Consider the following 14,166-nt stretch of genomic DNA (forward strand, 5'->3'; position numbering starts at 1 on the left):
ATCATTTGCCGAAACACGTAAAAGAACTAGAAACTTAAACTAGAACATGCGGAATATATTCCGTAATCGTCGCTACAATACAATAGTTTTCGTATACGTTCTATTCATGAGTATGACCTAGAGAAAGTGTCACACATTGGACTCCTGTTCTGGAGAAGCAGGATTCAAATCCTCGCCCCTTCACCCAGATGCTGAATTTCCTTGGTTTCGATAAATCATTTTGTTTCAGTTAAACTGCGGCCTCCCAAATGTTGTCTAGCTGAGTAAGTTCTCAGATTTTCATGACGTCGATGACCTCAGGAAGTGCAACTCGGATCATCTCTCGTTTGTATCTCTAATAAGTACTACATTATTATCCATCCTGCTGACTGCCAGCAGTGACGGCAGTGGTGCAATTCCGATTATCCGCATTTGCTCCTCAGCATGCCTGTCCATCTTTTATTATTTGCTTCAGACGCCGAGCGGTTCTAGGCGCTTCAGTCCGGAACCGCGCTGCTGCTACGGTCGCAGGTTCGAATCCTGCCTCGGGCATGGATGTGTATGATGTCCTTAGGTTATTTAGGTTTAAGTAGTTCTAAGTCTAGGGGACTGATGACCTCAGATGTTAAGTTCCATTTGAACAATTTGAGCCTCAGACACGAAGATATATTTTGCTACTATCTACGTTATTTTATTGCTGGTATCAGTATATGCAGAGATCTCACAAGGAATTGGATTCATTTCCATCGATTTAATTCACGCTGTAGCTTCTGCCGTTGACTTCCCCGACGGGCTTACTTATACCTTCAAATAGACGGTAAAAGATCTAATGGGAGCACTACAATTTCCGTAAAGATCGTTAGTAATACCCCTGTATGTAGGCGTAGAGCACTGCGAAGCCAAGGGAGGTTACTAAGTGAAACGACCAGGTTACAGTCCACAGCTGGTCTTCAGGGAACTCAGTAATGTGCTGTAATGGATAAAATACTACTCACAGTGACATCGTGGTAAGTAGCAGGAAATGTCACATGTTGTGGAAATGAGCGTTTGGCGTCATTGGCCGGGAGGCCCCTTGAAGGGCAGGTCCGGTCGTCTTGGTGCAGGCCTTATTACATTCGACGCTACAGTGGGCGACCTGCGCGCCGGATGGGGATGAAATGACGATGAAAACAACACAACACCCAGTCCCAGAGCGGAGAAAATCCCCGACCCAGTCGGGAATTGAACCCGGGCCCGTGGGACGGCAATCCGTCGCGCTGACCACTCAGCCATCGGGGCGGACATCACATGTTAATACGATCAGAATCTGAATACGGACGCGTGTCTGAAGCAGTACGACATCTGTTCAAAAAATTCCGGAACTTCGTGCACAAATTTTTTTTACGTTTACCTTTTACTAATTGTACATGGTATCCGCCGAAATACTCTCCTCCACAATTGATACACGGCTCCCAACGCTGTTTACACTTCCGGAAGCAGTCTTGGTATGCCTCTTGTTGGATGGCGCGAAGTTTCGTCTGCGAATTGTCTTTTCTTTTGTCTATCGTTGCAAATCTTCGTCCTTTCAACAGGGTTTTCAACTTTGGAAATAAAAAAATGTCCATAGAGGCCAGGTCTGGAGAGTACCAAGCACGAGGCAGCACAGTGATTTCGGATTTTATGCAATAGTCAAACGCACCAACAGCGATGAATGTGTGGATGCGTTATTGTGATGCGAGGATGCAAGACAGCAGCCATGAATTGTCTCGCCGCATTCCAGGCCGTTTCCTTCTCACATTTTCTCGAAGACGTCACAACATGTCCCGATAGTGCCATCGAGTAACAGTTTGTCCCTGTGGCACGAATTCAGTAGACGTCTAAGGGCGTCCGGAACGAATCTGTAACTTCCGTCCGGCCATTTTTAAAGCTTGTGATCCATTTGTAACAACGAGTACGACTTAACCATTCGTCACCGTAGGTTTCCTGCATCATTTGGTGCATCTCTGTAAAGGTTTTCTTGAGTTTCACGCAAAATTTAATGCAGACGCGTTGCTCGTCTAGCTCTTCCATCTCGAAATTTGCAAACCGTGCGACACAACGTTCTACTCAATACAGCACAGAAAATAACAGACATACAACTGTGCAGTGATGCCAACCACATTTCGCTCCAACACACCATTGGCCGAAATTACGAATGTTTCGCTTTTTTTTTTTAACGTAACTCATATTAGAAGTCTTCCGTGTTTTTGCAACGTTAAGTATCTTCAGATAGCTCCTTGGAGTCGAAGAGAAGATAGCCGGCAGTGTAGAGATAGGAAACATTAGCATTACCGAACCTTGTGTCGTTTAGTTTTCTCCTCCATAGGGCTCCTCTCCAGGTGGCAGATATGGAAATACCTCCCAGATAGGCTTAGCACCGAGGAAATCAAATACTCGGACCGAACATAGCAACAGTACTTGTAGTATTGATTGTAGATTCAAAAAAGATAAGTGTTTCACAGTGCGAAGATGAACAAATGCTCAGAATTCTCAATGCAAACATTTCAGAGCGGATGTTTACTAGAATTTTTTTTGTTTTTGTGTAACGATCATGTCCCCAAAGTTTGGAAAAGTGTTTTTGCAGCAAAAATGGTTCAAATGGCTCTGAGCACTATGGGACTTAACTTCTAAGGTCATCAGTCCCCTAGAACTTAGAACTACTTAAACCTAACTAACCTAAGGACATCACACACATCCATGCCCGAGGCAGGATTTGAACCTGCGACCGTAGCGGTCGCGCGGTTCCATACTGTAGAGCCTAGAACCGCTCGGCCACTCCGGGCGGCGTTTTTGCAACACCCTGTGTTTTAAGAATGAGCAAAATTAACTGATAAGATGAAGAGGATTTCTGGAGCGACAATTTCCATGTAATGTACTTAGGCGATGAAAACAAAATAACACTAGTTAGTGCAGTATTGTCCAAGATTTGGAAAAAATAGTCAAAACATACTTCCTGTGTAGTGACAGAATAATGCTAATGAAACTGAAAGCACAACCAACAAATTTAGCTGTTATCCAAGTATATATGCCAACAACTGAGCGTAGTGCACAGACAGGTAAAGAAAGCTTTACAGTGTGTGGAAGACAGAATCTTATTATTATGGCTCACTGAAATATTTTGGCTATAATTCCTGACATGCTGGCACCCATATTTAGCCCATTTGTTTGTTTGTTGATTTTTCCGTTGAAAGGGAAGTAATTATGTTTCAGTACCAGTTCCAGAATGTTAATGAATTCTGTGATTTCTGCCACGGAGAGCTTCGTGTATTTTATTAGGTTCTGTTTAACAACAGCCATAGCACCCTGAATAGGAATGTTAGCAAACAAATTTCTTACTTCTGGAGATATCATTTGGCGTTTGTTAGTACTGTGCACGTGTTTCAGATCACTGGCAAATCACAGGCTATTTTTTATTGAGTAGTTACTTTGAAAAACATAGTTTTCCTGCAAGATATTGTTGAGTTTCTGTAGAATTTTATTCCCAAGATAATTTATTGAGTTTGGGATCGACATAATGGAGACCGTCTATTTGTGAGCTTTTAATTGAGGTCTTAGGCATGGTGCTGTTGGCTTCATGTACAGAGAGTGGGGCGTCTCTCTTTCAGTAAGCAAAAAGTTAGTAGTTTTGAGGAGGGCCTTAAGTATTTAACTTAAATATTACCTTTCCTGAAAATAAAAAAAAATCATCAGTAAATTACACATCATAACCTACATTGCCCTCAGTCTGCTGCTGTAAAAAGGCATCTGTTCTTCACTAATACCAGCTATGTAACTAAATAATTATCTACCTGAAGATGATGGTGTGAATCATCGAAACGCGTAGTGGAAAAATAAACAAGTGACTGAAGCAGAAACAGTTTTATTTGTATTTTACAACAGTAATGAAGAAGAAGATCATTAAACTCTTTGTTGCGCCGGAAGGTTCGTTTTTTCACTAGCTGAAAGTGTTCATGCGTAGTTTATTTGGCCGAAAGTTTCCCAACAATCCTGTGCAAGACTCACGTACGGCTCGAGTCTGCCAAGAAGGTCGAATGCTCCTGTCATAGACGTGTTTTCTGTCAGGAAGGATAACTCGAGAACCGAGTACGAACGATAAATGACTTTAAACACCTACAAGTCCAAAAGTCTGTCAGAGGTATTTCACAGGAACTGAAAAGAAAAATTTATCCAGCTGTCGTTCACTTTAGTAAAGCATTCGGCACTTTATGGGGCGGATGCAATAGATAATAGTTATTAGGCGAACTGTTTATGCATCAATTGTGTATTGCATGCGTCTCATGCAATGCACCCCTATCGATCAGACCGACAACAAAGCGAACTGATTCTGCATTGTCATCCTGTTCTGAGATATGTGTAAAATTTCAAGTCACTAGCTCATAGGGAAGTTGGTTAAAATTAACTACAAAATTTGTACCAAGCAGACATGTAGGCAAGAAAGCGACTTAATAAAAACGTGTTACAGTATCCACAATGATTCTATTCAATAAATTTATTTCCTTCGTCAGTAGGGTATCGGGGGACATGCAGTTTCGTACGGACTCCGAACTTCAAAGCATATTGGCTGTTTTCACATATAAAAAACATCGTAAGGGTTAAACGAAGTCATGTGACAGAAAATACTCACCGGAACGACTAGGCTTTGAAAACGTGATCTTAGAATTTATAGTTTAAAATTCACGTAAACACAGCCAGACATATCCTGTGGCATCACGCCATGTCCCTCGAATACAGGGCAGAGATTATTGCACCATAATATGAAGAAAAGGAATTGACTTTTCTAAACGTCCTCGTGATTTCAGCATGAATACCTTCGGATATCTTTGCAATGGCCTAGTAACGTGCAACCACATTGACTATGGCAACAAATTCCCCTTCCTTTCTGAGCGCATTGTGGATAGTTTTCTTTTCCCTTCTTTTTTGCGAGCTTTGTAAATAGTCTGCTTCAGACAGAAGCAGAAATACATGTTTCGTGACTAACAGAAAAATCTCTCTGAAGCCTTTTGGTTTTACAATATGTGGTTAATACACGACTACTTTGGAGTCTAAGCAGTAACATCACTTCTCTAAAATCGCTGGACCGTTTTTATATTCTTTTCCTTTTTATTGTCCGTAAGCAAAAAACCAATATTTTTTAAAACTGATACATCAAGAAGGATGCATGAGAGTGAAATAAGCTTTAAATCACGTTCTAAGTACGAGACCAATGACTCTGGTATGAGATACTATAGGTTAAAGGTAGTCATCGGTTAACCATGGAGCAGGTTGGCTTGGATACAGGGTTCCTTGAGAAGTAAGCCACTGAGCCTTTTGTTAAACATTTATTCTGGCAAACAGACACGGTTACAATTTTTGCATATAATGGTACTGGAACAACCGTCCCACTGGTCGTTAATATATCCAAAACAAACCCTGCAATAGGATAATGGGCTTAGGCCCTCAGACAAATAATAAGTTAATACTTGCAAACAAACAGCAAGCCTTAACAGTTCAGAATTTAAACAGCAGATCGCAACAAATCAGGCATACAGTTAGAAAGCTCTTAGACACATTATGAAAATTCCAATTATTTGAACTGTACCCGAGAAGGCATGCAGTTACTTATAATCGAAACACAAATTTTAAATTAAAAGGACGCACAGTAGAGAAATTAGAGAAATAGTGCACGGCCCACGGACATAATTTACTTTCTGCTTTATAACAAAGTTTTGCGTTACAGATGAAATTAACAGTATTAATAAAAAAAGTACGGTACACAGTATAAAAACAATATTTATAAGTACAATCTTTCCTGAATTGACATCCGACGCTACGTTTTACCCAGCAGTACTAATAATCATTCGGGACACACGTTCAGGAAAATGCTCTATCAAGCCTGGCCGAAGAAACAATTTCCGACCACCACTTGTGTCGTCCATCAGTGTGTTACGCTCCGTGCCAAATTAGTTTAATGCTCACAAATACTAGAGGGATTCTACAACAGAGAGAGGAGCTCAATTAATTTTCACATAAAAAGCAGGTTAATTACAGAAGGATTAACATTATCGCGTCGCCCAGGCGAGCAAATGGCGGCGACTGGCAATGAGAAGGATTGACAGTTAAATCACGATCACATTGGTCAACAGCTCGTCACTACAAATAGAATGGGTATTTACAGTTCAGCAGTGAGTTCAACGTGCAACACCGTGCTCTTTAATCTCTCTCTCTGTCTCTGTCTCTCCCTCTCTCTCTCTCTTTCTCGTATGTCCAGTCAGCGACAAATGTAACGAGGAGAACACATCAAGTGCCATAACCCGATTTCCCAGAAACTTCGCTCAGTGGAAGAGGAGCCAAAATAAGCAAACGTATGTCTCGTCTTATACGTTGATAATCGACACTTTCTGAGAAAACGACGGTCAAAATTTTTTAGGTAGTTTAGCTGCCTTTTAGGGAGTAAACAGCTCAGCAAAAGCGGTGGGACAAAAAAAATGGCTCTGAGCACTATGGGACTCAACTGCTGAGGTCATTAGTCCCCTAGAACTTAGAACTAGTTAAACCTAACTAACCTAAGGACAACACAAACATCCATGCCCGAGGCAGGATTCGAACCTGCGACCGTAGCGGTCTTGCGGTTCCAGACTGCAGCGCCTTTAACCGCACGGCCACTTCGGCCGGCTCGGTGGGACAGTGGCTAGCGTCACGGCTTTACACTTCTGCGTTCCTTCTTAGGAACCCGATTATTATTTTTATTTTCCATTTATCTTCCCATGTCCATCGAAGATTATTACAAGAATTTCAAAATCTTAAACATAGTTTCGAAACAGCTACTGTGTGAATCTGAAGAGATTGAAAAATCAGCCAAGCAGTTGCAAATAAAGGTTTGTTAGCCCTTGACCTTGGTTTCGATATTTGTAAAAATATCTTCTTAAGAAGGAGTGGGTCTTGTTACATCACATGGTGGTACATTAGATTAGATTCAGCCGAGCGGCTCTTGTCATATACAAAATTGACAATTGCAACTGGTTGGCTGATTTTTCAACCTCACCTTATTACACGATTGCTTTACGATTTATATTGAAATAACGTTGTCCTGATTCGTCTACTAATGTATGTCTGGTGAATGAACTAAAAAAATATCTGAAATCGCTTTCTATACTTCCTGTAGTTTATCTCGAGTCATAATCAAATGCAAGTGCTAGTTTTCGGAGAAATGATCCGTTGTGCTTGGTTTGTCGCGAAATTATTGCCTACTTCTTAAATCTTCAGCAACGTTAACGACGTTTCTTACACGAGTGAGATTTATACGAAGAAATGACTGTGGCAAATCTCCCTTGGCACGATGATCATATGTTCAGAATTTCTATGTTTCGAATGTTTCTACAATCGGTGTCATCCAAGGAAATGCATACAATCTTCTTATGTTTATAAGAATGAAATATAAAAATGAGTAGAGGAATTGATTTAAGAATGAAGTATAACAATACAAGAATTTAAAAAGAATGTAACCCCTGCAAATACCATACACACATATATGCATTTTGTAGTAAATGTATGACATTATGAAACGCAATTGTAATTTTACAATTAATGTAACGCCCTTGGATCCAGTAACTTGATAAGAAAGCTTCGTGTAGTAAGCTTCTACAGACATGGGTAGATAGATGAAAAAATAAAAAATAAAATAAAAAAGAACAATAGTCGGGTTTCGAACATGGAGCGCGAAAGTGAAAGGCGGCAGCGCTCGCCACTGCATCACCATTTCGGCTAACGTAACCGCGCCCTAAATGGCACCTAAATTACATCTAAAACTATGGCCGTCGTTTTCTCAGAAATGGTCCAGTCTCTACCGATAAGTCGAGACACGTGTTCGCATATTTTTGACTCTTCTTCGACTGATGTTCTGGAAAACCGGGGAATGGCACTTGCCGTGTTCTCGTAGTAGGTCAGCCTGGCCCGCTTGCTATCGGCCTCATGTGTGGACTCCAACACGTGTCCTAGAGCGAATTAAATACTGGAGTGTCAGAGAAAGCTCCGATCACTATTTTGGTGTATATTATGTTCACTGGCGCGCAAAACTAAAAGAAGAAAGTAACTTTTGCATGATGTGACTCTGCGCTCGATGAAATTTGGACTGTACATAGAGAGAAGTATTGCTATATAATACAGAAGGTAAATGAAGTGAGACGGACAGAAATGATACTTTTGTTCAACGACAACAACGACCAAAATCACTGCGATTCATGAGGGCCCCATGGACACTACAGATGGTGGGAGTCAGTTCTCAACAGGGTGTGCCGTCACTCTGTACGTGAACCCATGCCAGCCACAAGGCTCGTAAGAAGTTCTTGTGGTAAGGCGTTCTATAATAACCTCCACCAGCTCGTTTGATAGCTGCTGGATGGCCGTTGGTGCATATGGAGCGCTGCAGTACGTCTTCCCTATGCATCACACACGTGTTCGGTGGGATTTAAGACGGGCAGGTGGGCACGTCAGTCCATTCGCCGAATACGCTCTCGTCCGAAAAGCTCCTCCACGGCTGTGCTGTTCCATGCAGTCATGGATTGTCATCCATAAAAATGAAGTCAGAACCGAATGCACCGCTCAGAAGACGACCATGGAGACGGAGAACAGAGTCGCAATAACGTAGATCGGCGAGTGTTCCGTGTTCAATGATACGACTGTCATTAAGCTCAGGCAGCGTTATACCTTCCCACACCATAATACCTGGAGAACCAAAACGATAATTTTCGACAGTACTGAACGTACCCTTGTAAGACGTGTATATTTCTATTGTCTATTGTCAAAACACAATTTATGAAAGATGTTTATGTTTTATTAATAGGATTAAGTAGGATTAATTAATATTTGTCATGTTGGAAATAATTGTGGTGGCAGGGAATGTCTGCACCGAAGTATTGTTGGCAAGAGAGACCGCACATTGATATAATTTTTAAAAGAGCGGGAGAGACAGCGTATGGATACATTTTAAGAAAAGAGCGGGAAAGACCGCGCATTGATACATTTTGTAACGGTAGCAGGGATTGTCTGCACCAGAAAGAATTGTTGGCGGGAGAGACCTCACTTTAGCGTTCGTAGGAAGTCAGTAGTAACCGAGACGTGAAGCGAGTCGGTAGCACGTCTGAAGCGAGAGGTTGAGAGGAGCGGTGTGCCTGCCAGCCACTAGCTATGATTTACAAGAGATTATAAACGGATGTACAGAGACATCAGCTAACTATTATCATAAGAGGAACTAATATTATTGAATTAATTTTTTGAGAAACTCAAGACTACTCAAGGTACGTTTGCGCATTGCTAGTTGTAAGATTATTGTAAAAAGTAGGTCCCATTTGAACGTTTGTAAAATCATTTCATTCAGAATATAATTAATTTTTACCAGCAATATTGCATTACTGATTATAATCCATCTCAAAAATCATCAACGTAAAACTTCGCAAAATTTTATTGTTGTCAAGAAAAAGTTTAATTATGAATTATGTAACTTCAGGCAAATTAATTAAAGAATAACGTCAGCTTTGCTATTAAAGAATAACGTCAGCTTTGATAATAAATACAGCCACTTATTATGACAACCCACCAGCAGCTAATAGAGTATAGTAAAAAGAGTAAGTACATTCATGTGGCACTTCGATGTAGCAGTCAGATGGCGATCCAGTAACAGTAAAAAAGGTAAGGAACAGTTTTGGGTTATTGCAGGTAACGACTGAGGGCCACGACGACGACACATTCTATGTTTCGTCGAAATAATCAGAAAATAACTTTTAATAAGCAGCATTTAAATTTGTATGAGAAGATTGAGAAAGAGAATTAATTTCAAAGGGAAGATTTCATTTGTTATTATTAAGCAAGAGGTAGAAATCCTAAGGGAAGGTTTCATAGGTTATTGTAAAAGGGAAGGTTGCGGAACAAAGGAGATATAGAGGAGACGGTTATTGCGTAACAAAAGATATATAGAGGAGACGGGAAGGTTTCACCCTCATATGGCAAGAGGAGGGAACATATAATGCACCCAGGAAAATTATCGAACCTATCTTGCCTTGTGTTAATCATAGGATCACGTCGCACATTATGCATTACCATCTGAGGCGATCAGGCAACCTGTTTGTAACCATGACTCGCCTGTTTTAATGTCCAGGGGAATATTACGAATCTCCGTAACTACAGTGTAATTATTGTCTTCGAACAAAAGTGTTATCTTCGTTCGTCTCATTGCGTATTTCTTTCAGTACTGTACTATAATTACTGTAGCAGTTACTTCGATGTGCGATCCAACTTTCGTTGATCTATGTTACTTCTCAGGACACGTCATACAAAATTTACTTTCGTCCTTAAGTTTTCCACACAAGTGCACATACGGTATAGCATATATAGCCCACCCAAGTCCACCCCAATAGCTGAATGGTCAGCGCGTTGGAATGCCACGCACGGGGGCCCGGGTTCGATTCCTGGCTGGGGTGGTAGAGTTTCTCCCCTCAGGGACTGGGTGTTGTGCTGTCCTCATCATCATTTCATTCCCATTGTGGACGCGCAAGTCGCCCAATGTGGCGACGCACTCAGTAAGACTTGCACTTGGCGGCCGAACTTCCCGCCTGGGAACTCCCGGTCACTGACTGACGCCATACGATCGTTTCATTTCATTTCAGCCCATCCAAGAGGCAAGGGTGGAGGTCCATTAAGCAAATCTTACCAAATTTATTCTGCAGCGAATCAATACAGTTTCAAATAAGTCCCACTGCTAATCAGGCCTATGAATTATAATTAACGACCAGCACTATTTTTCTGGCTCTTGCACAGGACATAACCTAACTGAATCAAAATAAACCCTCTCCAACATCATATGCAATACGTGTCCCACATTTTGGATATAAAGAACGCATTACTCGCCACAATAAGCTGCTTATGTTAATGAATATGACGTCCTCTACAACACGATTCAGAAACTTTTGCAACACTGCAGCAGAAAGACTCACACAATATACAGTAGTATATTACGAATAGCACTTTAATTAATACGCTGACTACGAGACGAAAAGAACGTACAACTAACCTGAATAACTTCATTTTGAAACGCGGTAATTAACATAGTCCTGACAGTGCAATGATACATTATTCATATACGTAAACCACAGACCATAGTAACAGTGATCATTTCTAAATCTGCTACGATAGTGCAAAGAGTCGTTACAAGTTCGTTCTGACCGTTCAGATAAGCTGCTCAGTACAAAGCTGAATGAAGCACATTTAGAAAATAGCGAAATCAGTGTAAAGGCAGTTCTGGTTAACATTCTGCTATTCCAAAATTAGAATTTATGGCACGGGTTACTACTATTGCTAACTTTCGCTATAATTACTCAGCATAGAGAAACTAAAATTACCAATCGCGAAATCAGCGAGGATCGCCCAGTAGGTAATGCACCACATGTTTTTCCTCAACCATTATTTACTGAACACAATGAAATGTAGACAAGAAGGGATGATGTTTCTTCTATATTCACTATCTTCCCACGTCATCCCCTTCCCGTTCTATGGGCTTCCTCCAGCGAAACACAAGAGCTTGTATGCCGTTTCGGTATCAAGCATTGTTTCTTCGTCGTACGAATCACCTCTTCGTCATCCTCAAAATGTCTTCCACTAATGTCATCCTTTAATAGCCCAAACAACTGGAAGTCTGAGAGAGCTAGGTCAAGGCTGTAGGGAGGGTAGGGTATCATTGTCCAACCCTGTTCAGTGACGTGTTCCGAAGTCCTCAAACTTGTGTAAACTCGAGCCTAATGGTGAATAAAACAATCACCTTGGTTGCTATTGGGCCGAAGTCACTGAAAGTGCTTCTTCTATTTGGTTAATGTGTCAGCTTATGCCTCTTGGCATCACGAATAAGCGTACCAGCAAGCTGCATCCTTCATGTGTGACAGCCATAGAACGCCTCACTGAAAGCTATGCCAAACCGCCTTCTCGTAATCACTTCTTTCTCTGCCCGGGGACTGGGTGTTAGTGTTGCCCTCATCATTTTCATCGTCATCATCATCATTCGTGACAATTAGATTGGACTGTGTAAAAAAACTGGACTGTGTAAAAACTGAGGCTTTTACGGGCCCTGATGGCCGCGCAGTTGTCCGCCCCACAAATGGCTTCACTCTCTTTGTCCGCCGACTAGCCTTATTCCTGTTGACAGATGATACTCCACATACTGCACACAAACTTTTGTGAATATTCTCCGCAGTGAGAAATCCAGTGACGACACGCCATTTTGAAACATTGCTGAAGCAACGCTATTTCCTGTCGGAGTAAACGAAGAATTCGCAAGCGCACTACGAAAACTTCAGATACTGCGTACCTAAAGTATGCATGTAACGTTACATTCATTTTCGTTCAGGCTGAGCTGCTAGATCCTGAACCAATCACCGCAGCTTATTCTTAAGATATTGCGGAAGCTGGGGCTCAGAAGAAACTAACTATATTTCGTATTCTTCGATTTTCGAATAACTTCAAATTCATTATCGGCTACTGTCTTGTATAGAAATTATGAATTAATGTTTATCTTTCTCAGTAGAAGAAGACTTTCTAAGAAAAAAAACTGAGGCAATGCTGGTTGACAAGACGTCATAAATTGCTTGGAAAGATCATCACGCCGGCTGCTGTGGGCGAGAGGTTCTAGGCGCTTCAGTCAGGAACAGCGAATGTTACGGTCGCAGGTTCGAATCCTGCCTCCGGCATGGATGTGTGTGATGTCCTTAGGTTAGTTAGGTTTAAGTAGTTCTAAGTTCTAGGGGACTGATGACCTCCGATGTTAAGTCCTATAGTGCTCAGAACCATTTGAACCAAGATCATCACGCTAAAGTATGACTATATACGTGGATATTTTCTTCTGATTTTTGAGTGCTCTAAAAACGGATGGTGTCTTCCTTAACCAAAGTCCTACCGCAGAACATGTTTTGCAGTCATCATAAACAGCTGCGAGTTCCTCTGTCTGGTTGCAGGAAGTACAAAAGACATTGCATTATGGAACTGTTAATCAGGGATTTAATTGAGTCGCAAAATTTCATAAACACCAGCTGAGAGAGTTCACAGTGGGTTAGTTAATCATGAAGTTAATTCAGTAGTAGATTTAATACCAGACACGAGATAAATTCTGTCAGCTGCACACGCATCGTGCGTATTCGATCGTGCAGTGTGCCCGGAAGTACGAGGATTTAGTAAGATGTGAACAATCTGTCTAACGTATTATCAGATACTACTGTCAAAAATTTTAGTCGTTCGCGGACGCTTACTTATCTATAAAGTCCCGACAAAGTGAACTGAAGTAAAAAGGGAACCTATATGGAAACAGAGCAATATTTTCTATGAAGTCTTAAAGAGATTCCATTGACTGATCTGACACCTTGCAGGTAGACCAAGGGAAGTGTTTCACTCCCTCACGGAGGCCAGTGGATACAACAAAATTTGAAAGCGGTGGCATATCTTACGACTGTTATATCTCTTCCTTTGTTAGTATACTTGTAAGCAATATTAAACTTATATAATCCGTACGAACAAAAATGTAAATGTTCGTTTGTTCAAAATCGAATACCTCCGATATTTCTTTACCGATTGCTTTCAAATTGCGACACAACGTTGCATTCGAATATGGGCATGTTTTTCTGTCTGGAGCACCATATGTTACACAATATATATATGTAGTAATTATAGGGGAAAATCAATAAAAATGTAAATGTTCCTGTGTACAAAACCGTAAATCTCCAAAGTTCTTCACCGATTCGTTTGAAATTTTTACACTGGAATACGCGCGTGTTCTGTATAACTATTTTTATTATACAGGGTGACAATTATTGAACTATATGAAATAAAATTGTCGCAAATTATGAACGGTTTGCGTTAGGACGTTCAAACTGCATGATTGGCCGTGGAGCATGACGGGAATTGGTGTGGTTAGTTAATCATGAAGTTAATTCAGTAGCAGATTTAATACCAGACACGAGATAAATTCTGTCAGCTGCACACGCATCGTGCTTTCATTTGGATGGGTTTGTCAATAAGCAAAATTGGCGCATTTGGGGGATTGAGAATCAACATATCGCGACCGAGACGTCTCTTCACCCTCAACGGGTGTCTGTGTGCTGTGCAGTATCCAGTCACGGAATAATCCTGGATGGCACGGTGACTACCGAACGGTACGTG

This window comes from Schistocerca serialis, chromosome 5, assembly GCF_023864345.2.
Source record: "Schistocerca serialis cubense isolate TAMUIC-IGC-003099 chromosome 5, iqSchSeri2.2, whole genome shotgun sequence".
Lineage (NCBI taxonomy): Eukaryota > Metazoa > Arthropoda > Insecta > Orthoptera > Acrididae > Schistocerca > Schistocerca serialis.